The sequence below is a fragment of the Crinia signifera genome, chromosome 8 (genome assembly GCF_055691185.1).
Source record: "Crinia signifera chromosome 8, ASM5569118v1, whole genome shotgun sequence".
In the NCBI taxonomy this organism is placed as follows: Eukaryota; Metazoa; Chordata; class Amphibia; order Anura; family Myobatrachidae; genus Crinia; species Crinia signifera.
The window spans coordinates 169951273-169965743 of record NC_139224.1 but is presented as its reverse complement, the minus strand read 5'-3'; positions in this window follow the sequence as shown (position 1 = coordinate 169965743).

Here is a 14471-nt window from a genome sequence, read left to right as displayed (position 1 = left end):
TACATATAATGTCCCCAGTAGTGCCAGTTACATATCATGTCCTCAGTAGTGCTGTTACATATCATGCCCCCAGTAGTGCTGTTACATATCATGTCCTCTATAGTGCTGTTACATATCAAGTTCCCAGTAGTATCAGTTACATATCATGTCCTCAGTAGTGCTGTTACATATCATGTTCCCAGTAGTATCAGTTACATATCATGTCCCCAGTAGTATCAGTTACATATCATGTTCCCAGTAGTGCCAGTTACAGAATTGGTGTGGATGACGCTGTCATATATTTAATGCAGAGATCCCTACCTCATCTGGAGAGGGCTGGGGCCACCGTGAGAATAATGTTCTTTGACTTCTCCAGTGCTTTTAACACCATCCAGCCCATGCTTATGGGGGAAAAACTGGTCAACTCTGGGGTGGATCATCATCTAATCACCTGGATCCTGGATTACCTTACTAACCGCCCACAGTATGTGAGGACCAGCGAGTGCCATTCTGATACTATTATTTGTAGTACAGGGGCACCTCAAGGAACGGTTTTGGCACCATTTCTCTTTACCCTCTACACTGCAGATTTCACATATAATTCATCAACCTGTCATCTACAAAAGTTCTCTGATGACTCTGCTATTGTGGGCCTTATTGTAGATGACGAAGATAGGGAGTACAGAGAACTTGTGCAGAACTTTGCTACTTGGTGTCAGGGGAACCATCTTCAACTCAATACGAGGAAAACTAGGGAGTTGGTAGTTGATTCAGGAAACGTCAGCATACCCCCCAAACTCCTGTGAGTATTCAGGGAATGGATATTGAGATCGTAAGAACTTACAAGTATCTGGGTTTTCATCTGAACAATAAATTGGACTGGACTGATAATTCTGCTGCTCTGTATAGGAAAGGGCAGAGTAGACTTTATCTGTTGAGGAGACTGAGGTCCTTTGGAGTGCAGGGAGTGCTCCTGAAGACCTTCTTTGACTGTGTAGTGGCATCAGCCATATTCTACGGAGTGGTCTGCTGGGGCAGCAGTGTTTCAACAGCCGACAATAAGAGACTTAACAGACTGGTAAGGAAGGCCAGTTCTGTCCTAGGAATGCCTTTGGATTCTGTAGAGATTGTGGGTGAGAGGAGAATGATCAACAAGATAACATTATTATTGGATAATGCTTCACACCCGCTCAAAAATATTTTGACGGATCTGTGTAGCACTTTCAGTGATAGGTTGCTTCACCCTCGATGCTCAACGGAGAGGTACCGCAGGTCTTTTCTACCTGCTGCAATCAGAATGTACAACTGTCATGGTCTGTAGAGACCTACATGTTCTTAGATTCTAGATTTATATTGTTTGGACTTCTTATCTTATTTGCTATTTTTACCCTTATCTGTACTTGAACCTTGCTGTAACAATTGTAAATTTCTCCATTGTGAGACGAATAAAAAAGGAATTCTATTCTATGTTCTCAGTAGTATCAGTTACAGATGTCCCCAGTAGTGCCAGTCAGGGCCGGAGCTACCATTAGGCAGCTCTAGGCATTTGCCTAGGGCGCTGCCCACTGGAGGGCGGCACCACACGCTGCCGATGAATAGTTCCTTTGCTATGTACTATTAGTACAGCTCAGCCCTTCCTCTCCCACATATCCGCCCCCTCTGATTATCGCCCGCCCGGCACCAGCACATAGTCCCGCAATTCGCCGGTATTCATATGCCGGCTGCACCAACCATCTCCTCCAGACCCCCTTCCCCCGCCCCATGCCCTCTGACTTTAACTGGCGCAGCGGCAGGAGGTGTCGCGCCGGTGATACCGCTGACTATTTTTTCTGTCTCCTGCTGATGCCGCCGGCGCCGAGGAGCAGTAGTACCGAGCATGCCCGGCGCCCAGCAAGGTGGCTGTGAGACTACAGTCTCCAGTCAGCGCTGGGCTGAGGTTTTTCCTATTCACAGAGAAGCCGCGTGCAGCCCGGCCGCGGACCCTCCAGCCAGCATATACATCCCGGCTGTGGTGAGTCCCCTCCTTCCTGGCACCCACTGTGAAAATCATATGTGATAATGTGCACATAATATGGACAAGTGTGTATACTGTATAGTATATACCAATGATGGCACTCCAGGACCAGAAGCAGGTTATAATAATATAGTCAATCAGGTGTATTCAGTAATCTGATTGATTATATTATAACCTGCTTATGGAGGGCCATCATTTCTGGATTTGGTATTTATTTTGTTTGCGCACCGGAGCCAGTTGATTCATTATTGTGAGTGCTGGCTGACTTGGACATATGGATAGAGATATCTATATGTCCAGGCATATATCCATCCAGTATTTATGTGTGTGTATATGTATGTATATGTATGTGTATATATATATATATATATATATATATATATATATATATATACACACACACACTATTAATGTGTATGTCAAGGATGGGGGGGGGGGGCTACAGATATTGGTGTACCGAGCCCCGATAGTTCTGTTGCCATCCTTGCCCACATGTCAGCTGTCCTCAGAATAACCCCCCACACACACATGTTGCTCGCCACCTGTCTACTCCCTCCACTGGGACCATAAATTGTGCAAGAAGACCACGGAGCTGCTAGAGGATGGGGATGTCACATTCAAAGCGTACCACCTGCCCCACAGCATACCTAACTGCAACCCCCCTTTTAATTGCTAAACCCACCCTCCCTGCAGCCTAACCATATCCCCCCACCCACAGCCTATCTGTAGTCCCCCCACTAGTGCTTAAATCTCACCCCCTTTCCTGGCCGCCCGCCACATTGTCACCCACAGGTGATGGCTGCAAGGAATTTATTCACGCAGGCATATAAATATAAATGATACGCACATACACACCTCTCCCTAATCATAACTCCTAACAATAACACAATAAGTCATGATGGTAAATCAACCCCAATATCTTATCCCTAATACTTTTCCCCAATCCGCAGAACTTACTTTATAAGATGCCATGTTTGCAAAAGCTGAGGGGATTGGTATTTTGGCAGGAGGTGAAGGGGGGGGGGGGGGGCGCGGCGGTTGACAATTTGCCTAGGGTGCCAAGAAGTCTTGCACCGGCCCTGGTGCCAGTTACATATAATGTTCTCAGTAGTGTCAGTTACATATCATGTCCGCAGTAGTGCCAGTTACATATCATGCCCCTAGTAGTGCCAGTTACATATCATGTCCCCAGTAGTGCCAGTTACATATCATGTCCCCAGAAGTGCCAGTTACATATCATGTCCCCAGTAGTGCCAGTTACATATCATGTCCTCAGTAGTGCCAGTTACATATCATGTCCCCAGTAGTGCCAGTTACATATCATGTCCCCTCTCTCATATCATGTTCTCTCACAGAGTGCAACTAAGCTGATCATACACTTATTGGTCATCTCACGGCTCGACTACTACCATGTTCTCCTCACCGGCCTCGCTCAATCCCAACTGGCTCCTCTCCAATCTGTCCTCAATGCTGCAGCCAGGCTTATCTTCCTCTCCCGCCGCTCTAATTCTGCCACTCCCCTTCAACAAAATCTGCACTGGCTCCCATTCCCCTACAGAATCCTCTTCAAACACCTCACACTCACATACAGGGCCATCTCTAATTCCACTGCTCCATATATCTCTAACCTCATCTCCATTCATACACCCTCCCGCCCTCTACGGTCGGCTGACGACTGTCGTCTCTCTTCCACCCTGATCACTGCTTCCCATGCTAGAATACAGGACTTTGCCTGTGCTGCACCCCTTCAGTGGAACGCACTCCCTCGCTCCATTAGACTCTCCCCGACCTTGCAAAGCTTCAAACGGGCACTGAAAACTCACCTATTCATCAAAGCGTACCCTTCCACTGCATAAACCAGCTGGTTCTCCGACCCCTTGCCTGTTTACATCCTGCTATCTAACCACCACCCACTTGCGTGCACCTCTTGTAATCTGTCTGTCTCCCCTTCCTACTAGATTGTAAGCTCCTCCGAGCAGGGCCCTCTTCCCTCCTGTTGTTAAAGCCCTCTTCTCTTCACATGTCACTCACAGCTCTACTATACTCCAACATTCAGTGACCTTCTTAGTCCGCATACTCATCTCCATCATTGGCATCTAGCCTCTAGTTGTATGTTGATTGAGTCCTCACTACTTATATCCAAGCTGTAATGTGTATTGATCTGTGCGCTCTTTATTTGTACTGTATTCTTGTTATTTATTCAATGTTATGCCAAGCTTTGTCTCCCTGTATTGTTCCTTTGTACGGCGCTGCGAAACACTTGTGGCACCTTATAAATAAAATAATAATAATGTCCCCAGTAGTGCCAGTTACATATCAAAAATTCACTTTCTGAAATTTATGGTTATAGGAATAATGTGAATAACGGATATCTGGATAGGGTATACTCAACTGCTTACACTAGACTTCCCTGCCTGCAGCTATACACCCCCCCCCCCTGTTAGTGCCTATCTCCCACCTGTACCTCGTTCATAGCCAAACTCGCACCACGTTAATATCAGTGGTTCTGGGCCCAGAGGAGTCCAATTGAAATCTCATAGTCAAAATCAGCCATAGACAAACTCGCAACATGTGTATGCACCTTAATGGTTGAGTTAGATTGATTTCCAATCAATTAATTCACTCTCCTATATAATAGCGGGTTGGGATCATTTGGTCTATTGCATTATGGTAGAAAGTCATTAGGTCGAATCCATTAGGTCGACATGCTAAAAGGTCGACATGATTCTAGGTCGACATGGGAAAAGGTCGACATGATTCTAGGTCGAAAGGTCATTAGTTCGACAGGTCATTAGTTCGACAATGTCATTAGTTCGACATTGTCTATGTCGACATTCACAAGGTCGACATGGGGTTTTTCACTGTTTTTTTTACCTGAATGTCAACACAGTCGACATGGACACAGTTTAAAGTGCACTGCATCCCCTCGCATCGCTCGCTGCGCTCGCTATGCGTCGGGCACGGTGCCTTGCTACGCTCGGCACACTATTTTATTCTCCCACCACGCCCTAGTGGATGGTAGGGCATGAAATACCGCCTGTCGGCACATGTTGGCTCAAAAAACAGTGAAAAACTCCATGTCGACCTTGTGAATGTCGACATAGACAATGTCGAACTAATGACCTTGTCGAACTAATGACCTGTCGAACTAATGACCTTTCGACCTAGAATCATGTCGACCTTTTCCCATGTCGACCTAGAGTCATGTCGACCTTTTAGCATGTCGACCTAATGGATTCGACCTAATGACTGTCTACCATAATGCAGTAGACCAAATGACCGCATCCCATAATGGCGCAGATCTGTCACTCTGTGAGTGTGTTTATAACGCTGGGCGGAGTCATAGAGTGACAGATCAGGGCTAATACCCTATCAGCGCTGCACTTGGCGAGATCACCCCTCCCCACCCATGTTGCCTTCCTTCAACCGTCTGTCCCCCACCCGCAGTACACCCAGGGCCGTCTAAGCAACAGCGCAGGGCCTGCGTAACAAAAATTTAACAGCAACACCCCCCCCCTATGTAGGGCAATAACAATAACAGTGTGACAGTGCCCTGCTAACCCTGAGCACAGACCCCCTCCTATGCAGCCTATTAGCCCCGCAGCACTGCCTCCTCTTTCCCCGGCCACATCTTGGGGCCAGCAGCACCGGTGAGCGGGAGGCAGGGGCCGGGGGAAGGAGCTCTGAGTCTCAGGGCAAAACCGCAAAATTTAAATCCCGCCCCCCCCCCCCCAGCCTGATCGGGGACAATAACTTAGCTTCTGCCGGGGAGGTGAATGAGGAGACCCCAGAGAGCCCACTATGGGCTGCCTGTACCGTGCTGCCTCCACTCTCGCCGGCCGGGACTGAGCAATCAATGGCTGCCGCCTCAGAGAGAATGTGGAGGGGCATCCACTGTCGTCCGACTCCCAGTCACGGCGCCAGGTGTCCTCACATGGCTGCTGCGGTGGGCTGGCTGGGAGGGGGAGAGAAAAGAGATCCGCTGCCACTTACTTGTCCACGCCCTGGAGCAGTCTGCGTGATCCGGCCTGCTGCTGAGCATAGCGGCGCTGGGATGGGAGAGATAAGAGGCGCCGCCGCTGAACATAGATACCATGTAACCCGGCTGCTGCCCTATATCCTCATCATTCTCCTCATCTGCTGCTCACATCCAGGGCCATCTTAACAACAGCATTGTATCAACTACACGAGATGGGCCCTTGGCAAACTGCCCAACATCAAAGATGGCTCTGAGTATACCCACATCCGCCCCTCCCCCACCCAACTGCAGCACCCCGCATCCGCCCCACATCACCCACATGCGGCACCCCCGCACCTGCAACTCCACCACTTGCAGCCCACATGCACACTCCCCTCCCACACCCACAGTACCACAGGACACCCTCCCCCACCTACAGCAAACCCACACCTGCCACTTCACCCCCATACCCGGACCTCCTCAACCTACAGTACACCTGCACCCAGCTGTGGCAAGACCGCAACCTGCCCATCCCTCACCCGCAGTACCCAGGCACCACCCCGCACCTGCAACTCCAACACCCACACTCGCCCCGCACCCACCACTCCCCCACCCACACCACCCCCCAGACTCCCTTTCTCACTCACAGCACCCACATATCAACCCCACCAACTCCTGACCCAGCTTCCCCCACCCAACGAAATTCTATACCCCCTCCACCATCCACGTCACACCTGCACCGGCCCTTTCACCACTCGCAGAACCTCTGAATCTCCTTATGCACCTAACCCTCCCCCATCCCGCCAGCTGCCCATCCTTTCCTCCCCGGACCGCAGTGCCATCGAACCGCCAACCCCATCTGCTGCACACCCGCGCCACCACCCCTCCCCCACTCGTGCCACCTCCACACCCCCTCATTTTGCCACGAAAAGCCGCACCCACCCATCACCCACCAGCAGCATCTACATACCCCCTCCCACATCTGCAGCACCCACCTGCACCTGGCCCTTCCACTTCTCGACTCCATGCCCCATCTGCTTCACCATCCCACCTGCCACTCTCACACCCCCAGCACCTGTGGACACCACCCACCAACTAATGTAGCAATGCAGGGAATCCGCCATATACTGTAATACAAACCATATTTCACGCCATAAAGGCATGCACAGGTTAAGCCCCTTGCGACGGTGTGAAGAGCGCCGGTAGTACGCGATGAATCACCTAGTATACAATATTGGGCTTGCAGGGCTAAAACACATAAATATATATGTAACTAAGAATGTGGATAATGATGACATTATCTGTTAGTTATTGTCATAATTAAAGATTTTACAATGTATAAATGTTCAAACAAGATTTGTTTTATAAAAGAAGAATTCCACTAGATGTGTAAAAGCCTTGCATTATAAAATGTGTTTCCTCTGTACATTGCAGACTTTACATTGTTTTTGTTGCTTTAGTTTGTATAGTTCTTGCTGCTGTTGAGTGTCATCTGCAGAGACACTTAGCTGACTGCACTCGGGATTTGACCCCTGCTAACAACCCTAACAAAGGATATAGGGAGGCGTGCAGGCTTTCTGCGTATGTGGCCTAGATGGATTTCTTCCTCATATGGGTGAAGATTGATTGTGTTATATTGTTTTATTACTGTTGTGTTACATCTAGGAATATGCTGTTTGCTCAGCAGAATGAAACAATATCCTGGACAGCGGAGAAACTGGGAGAAGTAATAGACATCAACAAAGGACATTGTGTATCATAAGTGAAATTGAAGTCAGCAACTGTGGAGGAACCGTGGTAGTACAGACAGGCCTGGTGACCAAATGGTGCTGCCTGTAACACATGTTGTACTGCTGAATGTCAGTGGCGCTGGGATGAGGGGTAGCAGAAGCTAGAGAAGGTAACTGTGGATGGGGATAGAGCTTGGGTAACACCGGTTGTGATGGGGAGGTGAAGGTCGCTGGGGAAACAGAGAGGGAAATGAGGGTGGGGCTGAAGAAACAGATAGGGGGGTGAAGCTGGAGAGACAGGGGTGAGACTGAAGATGAACCTTCAGAAAGGGGCATGGAGGTGGATAGACAGAGATGGGGATAATGAGGCTCAAAATGGACAGACAGAGAGGGGTATGAAGCTAGGACGACAGAGGAGAATGAGGCTTGTGAATCACGAGGGGGGGGGTATAGAAACAGAGGAGGGCGAGGCTGAAGAAGGATGAGGCATAAAGGGGGGGTGGAGGTGGAAAGGCAGAGAGGAGGATAAGACTTGAGAGAGGGTTGTGGCTGGAAATTGACAGACAAAGAGGATGATAAGAGTGAAGAGACAGAGAGCAGAATTAAGCTGGAGATGGGAAGACAGAGAGGCTTAGGCTGGGGAGAAAGAGGAGGTTGGATATAGAGATGGGGTCGTCTGGAAATGGACATACAGAGAGGGGTTAATGCTCAATAGACAAAGGAAGATGAGTCTCAGTGTAGAAAGACAGTGAGGAAGTGAGGCTGGAGAGACGGAAGAAGATGAGTCTCAATATGAAAGACAGGAAGGGTGAGGCTGGAGAGACAGAGGAGGGTGGGGCTGGAGAATCACAGAAATGTTGGCTAGAGACAGAGAAACAGAAAGGGAAATGAGGATGGAGATGCACAGACGGTGGTGGTGAGGCTGGAGAGAAAGAGGAGGAGGCTCGATATAGGAAGACATCGAGGGGGTGAGGCTGAAGAGACACAGAGAGGCAGATGAGTCTGTAGATGGGCAGAGTACTCCAGCCCCACCCCCTCTGCATTGATAAACAACATAATGTGTTCTGTGGACAGGAAGTGATAGGTTCCCGCTCAAGAAACCAAAGTTCCCTGGACCGGCTCTGGCCATAGTTATGGTTGCAAAATAAGCTTGTAGTTGTCCTGAAAATTGTTATATCCTACCTACAGACAATATTAACATCACTAAGGCACCGAGCACAAATCACGATAATGAAACAGAATCCATATTTATTTATTGCTTATAAAATCTGATTGAAAGCTTCAGTGCAGCAAGTAATGAAAAACCACTTGTTCCCGCATCTTATTTACTAGATTATAGTGCTGTTTCTATATTTAATTCTGTTGTGTATATATATAATCTTTCAGAAATGTTTTATGCTCCTAACAGGAATCAGCCTCAGCTTCCAGATTCCGACAGCAGCGAACGGGAGAACACAAACAGCTGCGGAGATCGGAGGCCGGTGCGTATTTCTCATCTCTTTTTATTCGGTTGTTGTCAGTGCACAGCTGATCCTGTCATATTCAGTAATATGTCCTTAATCTAATACTCGGAGCGGTAATATTTCTCTAGGAACACTCAGGAACATATTAAGATTCATTCCTTAATATCAGTGTAATGTGAAACAAACAAAAGTTTCAGCAATAAATGCAAATATGTGTGTAGTTACTCAGGGTGCTGCTGGTGTGATGGGGGGATTCGGTATGAAATCCCGACGGTTAAAATCCCAACAGGGTCGAAATCCCGAATGGGTCATAATACCGACAAGGACAAAATCCCGACATTTAAAATCCCGACAAGGACAAAATCCCGACATTTAAAATCCCGACAGGGTCAAAATACCGAAATATAGAATGTACAAGTGAAACAGTCAACATGACTTTCCATTGACAGGTCGTGAGGTCAACATGGGGTTTTTCACTGTTTTTTGACACAGTCGACATGGACACAGTTGGAAGTGAACCGCAGCCCCTCGCATCGCTCGCTGTGCTTCGGGCACGGTGCCTCGCTGTGCTCGGCACACTATTTTATTCTCCCACCATGCCCTAGTGGATGGTAGGCCATGAAATACCGCCTGTCGGTCAAAAAAACAGTGAAAAAACCCATGTCATGTAGACTGTTTCACCTGTACATTTTATATGTCGGTATTTTGACCATGTCAGGATTTTGTCCTTGTCTGTATATTAAATGTCGGGACTTTGACCTTGTCGAGATTTTGTCCTTGTCGGTATTATGACCCTGTCGGGATTTTGACCATCGGGATTTTGACTGCATCCCGCGAGGTGGTCCAGTTTTAGAGGGGATCAGGTTCTGGTTAGACCGGAGCAGAACTTTGACTTGGGGAGCCTGTTTTGTGCCTTTCACTTGATGGATTTAGAAGAAAACTTCAGAGTGATAAGATTGGGTCCCAGAAGAAATACTTGAGGGATGAGGTCCTGGTTGGTCTTCCTATTAGTGCTTACCAGACAGAACTTTGACCCAGGAGCCTGTTTTGGACCTACCACTGAATGGATATGGATTAAACCATCAGAGAGTGGTGACATTGGATCCATGAAGACCTACTAAGGAGTTGAGGGCCTGGTTTGACCACCAGCTGGTGCATGTTGGGCAGAACTTTGACCCCGGAGCATGTTCTGAGCTTTATACTGGATGTGGATGAAAACTTCACAGAGAGTAAACATTAGTTTCAATAAGACATACTAAAGGGTTGAGGTCCCATTAGGTCCTCCTGTTGGTGTACGCCAGACATATCTTTGTAATTTTTAGTAAATTAGCTAAATTACAACTGCCGATGGTGGCCTGCGGGATGTGGGGCACGCAGCACACAAAATGGTCCAGGTACGCCTGTATTGTCTGAATCGTACCCGTGCAATGCTCCACTGCCACCTCCACAATGCAATGTCACCCCATTCACTGCCCCCATCGGCTCTTGGACTGCGGTCGCACCTTTTACAATGAGACCACAGTTTAAGTGTTCCTGCACTGGCATGTGTGCACCGGAAATAGCGATTTTCTGTAATTTACGACTGATACTAAATGAAGACCTTTCACCTGAGGAGTGGAACATTTATAGATAATTAGTTACCAGCCCGTCAAAATGACAGAACAACATACCAGTAATGTCAGCGCCGGCGGCTGTGCGCATCCAAAAGGAGCAACACTTAAATTGCGCCATCGAGCACCACCTAGTTGCTATTGGTCTGCAAGACACTTGAATTCTCCCCATAAAAGTGAGGAGCAGCGTTAACCTTTATTCTATAAGATCACAGTAGGATCTACCTGAAAGTTAAAAAAAGCTACGACTTAAGAGTGCAAGTGCAAAATAAAGATAGTCTCAGACTTCAACAGGCTAAATATAATATACTGGGGGATTTATTCCACATGCCGGTGTTGCCCTAGATATGAAGAGGTGCACCGGCGCTGTGATAGACCTACGTACAGTAATGCAGCACCGGGGAGCAAATTATAAGCATTAAAGAAATAACCGCTATCGGACACAATTCAGGGGAGATTCCATTTGTAGCACGGTCTATTCACCTGTGTAATGTGCACAGAGATAATTAATTAGAGACCCACAATCAACCCGCCAGCAGCCCTGAGGCATCAATTAATGCAGATATCATATACCGGCCAGAGGACATTCTCTGGTTACATTGCAAAGAGGTGACCGGAGGTGCTCTGACCTCACGTCTATGAGCGCAGATGACCCCATTCAGAACTACAAAATGAGTAGAACGAAAAAAGGAGCAAACAGGTGAAGATTGCTGCCGTTTGGGTGGGTGGGAGGGGGGCGTTGATGACCTCTGTTTGTAAAGATAGAGACTTGTCGCCGAGGTTTAGCGGAAAGTAAGAGGTCAGAGATCCTTGCTCTCTGTTAGTGGCGGCTTGCATGGCACCAAAGGTGTTGCAAGCCGCCCGGTGGGGAGAGATGCATCCTGGGACATGGGGCATCTGCTTATAATAGACGCCTCGTACTGCATTACCGTACAGCAAAATCCCTGCTAGGGATGGCCATCGACCATCGATAATTAGAAATCATCAATGGCTTATGGCCGCTGTTGAATAGTTTTGCCATCGATGGGGGAGAAGCAGATGGTTTCCCACCATCGATTTAAAGCTTAAACGAATAGTTTTGTTTTTGCTTTTTCCCTAAAGTGCCGGAACACTGAGCATAGCTCCGCCCCCAACATCCACGAAGCCCGCCCCCACATTTTGATTGGCCCACAGGCCACTCAATCACAGAAAATGGATGACCATCGATTTACAAAAACATTGATGGTCATCCATTGAATAGTTATACACTACCGATGGCCAGTTGCACTTTTGCCATCGATGACAACCATCGATGGCAAAGGCAACGATGGCCATCCCTAATCCCTGCTGCTTCCAAGGAGGCAAGGTAGACAGTTACATTGTTACCACCCCGTGGTGCGGATCCTGTTGCAGGCAAAGTGGCTGTATTCGCTGGCAACCAAATTCACTACTTTATGCTAATGTATGATTGTATTGGGCTAATGCGGTGGTCTGTGCACTGTACCATCAAAGGCTGTACCATCATTATAAGTACTGGCACTTGTACCATCACCAGGCTCGGTGCAGGAGATCCATCAGAAACTGGCTTCCTTCCCCTACGCACGACGTTCCCTACCGGGAATACTGGATGGATTTATTCCTATATATAATGGGCACTCTATGAAATGACGTACTCTATAAGGGAAAGGGTCATTGGGTCGACATTATTGAGGTCGACATACATTGAGTTGACCATTGCAGGTCAACAGACTTTAGGGTGACACATGGAAAATTACGACATGCCTAAATTCGACATGGTCAAAAGGTTTACACATGACATTGGGAAGGTCAACGGCCAAAAGGTCGACATTGGGTTTTCGTGATTTTTGTCCCGAATGTCGACACAGTTGACATGGACACCGAAAAAGTGCACCGTGTCCCCTCTCGTGGTGAGCGATTATATTCTCCCTCCACGCCCTAGGGCATGAATTACCGCCTGTTGGCACATGTCAGCTCAAAAAAAAAAAAACGTGGAAAACCCTTCAACCTTTTGACTCTCGACTTTAGGCATGTTGACCTTTTTCATATGTTGACCCAATGTATGTCAACATTAAAAGTGTTGACCTAACGACCATATACCCTGTATTAAGAGACGCTTATTTTATTGGTTCCAAGGGTCAGGCATCCCCCGTTCATCTAAGAATAAACAAATATATTAAAACGAATAGCAAACTGTTATTTCCCTTTAAATTCTCTTTTTAGAAAATTTTGGGGGAAAAATAAAACACAAAAAGAAAATCGCCCACAATGACTGCGATCGATACGATCATGCGAGGAGGGGGAGCGTAGTCCCTGCGTTCCAGCCACCACTTCAGCCTAAAATCTATACAAACAGAGAATGATTTACTGTTTTGGATGTGTCTCAACGCATCGCGTCCAAAACAAACGAGATCCGCAGCAAACAAGACAGACAGAGAGAGCTTTCAGGGATCAGGCCTATCTCCGACGCCGACGCGTGTCGCCGCACACTAACAAACTTAAGCACCGTTTCTTCATCTCCTCTCAATTCCCTATTTAAGGGGTAATGAATCATTTTCTGGGAAGATAAAGGCAATGCTAATTTGTATTATTCTATTGTCCACTGCTACAGAGTCATTATCTCTTTCTTTTCAGATGTGGATGAGTCTCTCGCACCCTTTGTAATATGTCTTCTATTACGCTTGCTGTTCCCCTCTCGTCGCTGTGTTTCTCTGCCTCTCCTGGCTCCTTTCCAAGGATCCATGACACATCGTACAGTGCGATTCTTTGTGTCCGCCTGTCCCCCCCCCCATCCCCCCCCTCTCCTACACTCTTCTCTCTAATTGCCTTTTTTCTCCTATCGCATATTTTGCAACAATTTAGGGTAATTAACCTTTTACCTCCTAGGCTTGTTTTGCAAAAAAAAAAAAAAAATATCTTGAGGACTTGCAATGTAATCAGTGGCAAAACAACTTAATGTGTGTAGGCAAGGTAACAAAGATGACAGCGAGCATGCTGTAGGAGGAATAATATCTCCTGCTCCGTCAGCCCATGCACGCCACCCTAACGGCTGCTGTACCCTGTCCAAATGCTGAAACGTCTAATGATGGCTCCTTCATCGGTGCTTTGTGAAAGCGCCATGATGAACCGGCTCCTGGAAACACGTACACAGCAAGTTGTGTGATGTCTGTACGCTTAGGAATCGGCTGTCCCTGTTCTTTTCTGTTACTGGGCGCTCAGTGGTTATCAAATAATACTGTCTGTTTTAGGTATCCGGACCCTGGGTCCACAATGTCTAGGTCAGCAGTAACTACGTTCAGCGGCAAACGCAGGATTTTCAGTAGGGGGTTTCCAGAGAGGCGCAGAGCAAAGCACGGAAATGGACACTTAGGTGACCCAGTATATGCCGGGTCAGTTAAAGTATTATAGATAGACCAAATGTATATAAATAATAATAATATACACATATATATCCTCCAGCGGTAGGGGTAGGGGGTGCTGTGATCGGAAGCTTTGATGTCCCGCGGGTGGTAGTGGGTATTATATCAACCGCTCAGCATGTAGGGCCTGGATCAGTAATTTTCACTAATTACCCCTTTACTGCACAGATGGTGGGAGAAGGGGGCATTGGGCTGAATGAAGGGGCCCTGATACAGAACTTCCAGGGTGGTAGAGGATGTTTAATATGCAGAGGAGGGGTGTATAGTGGAGTGGGCTTATTATTCATAATTTTCTGGTGGG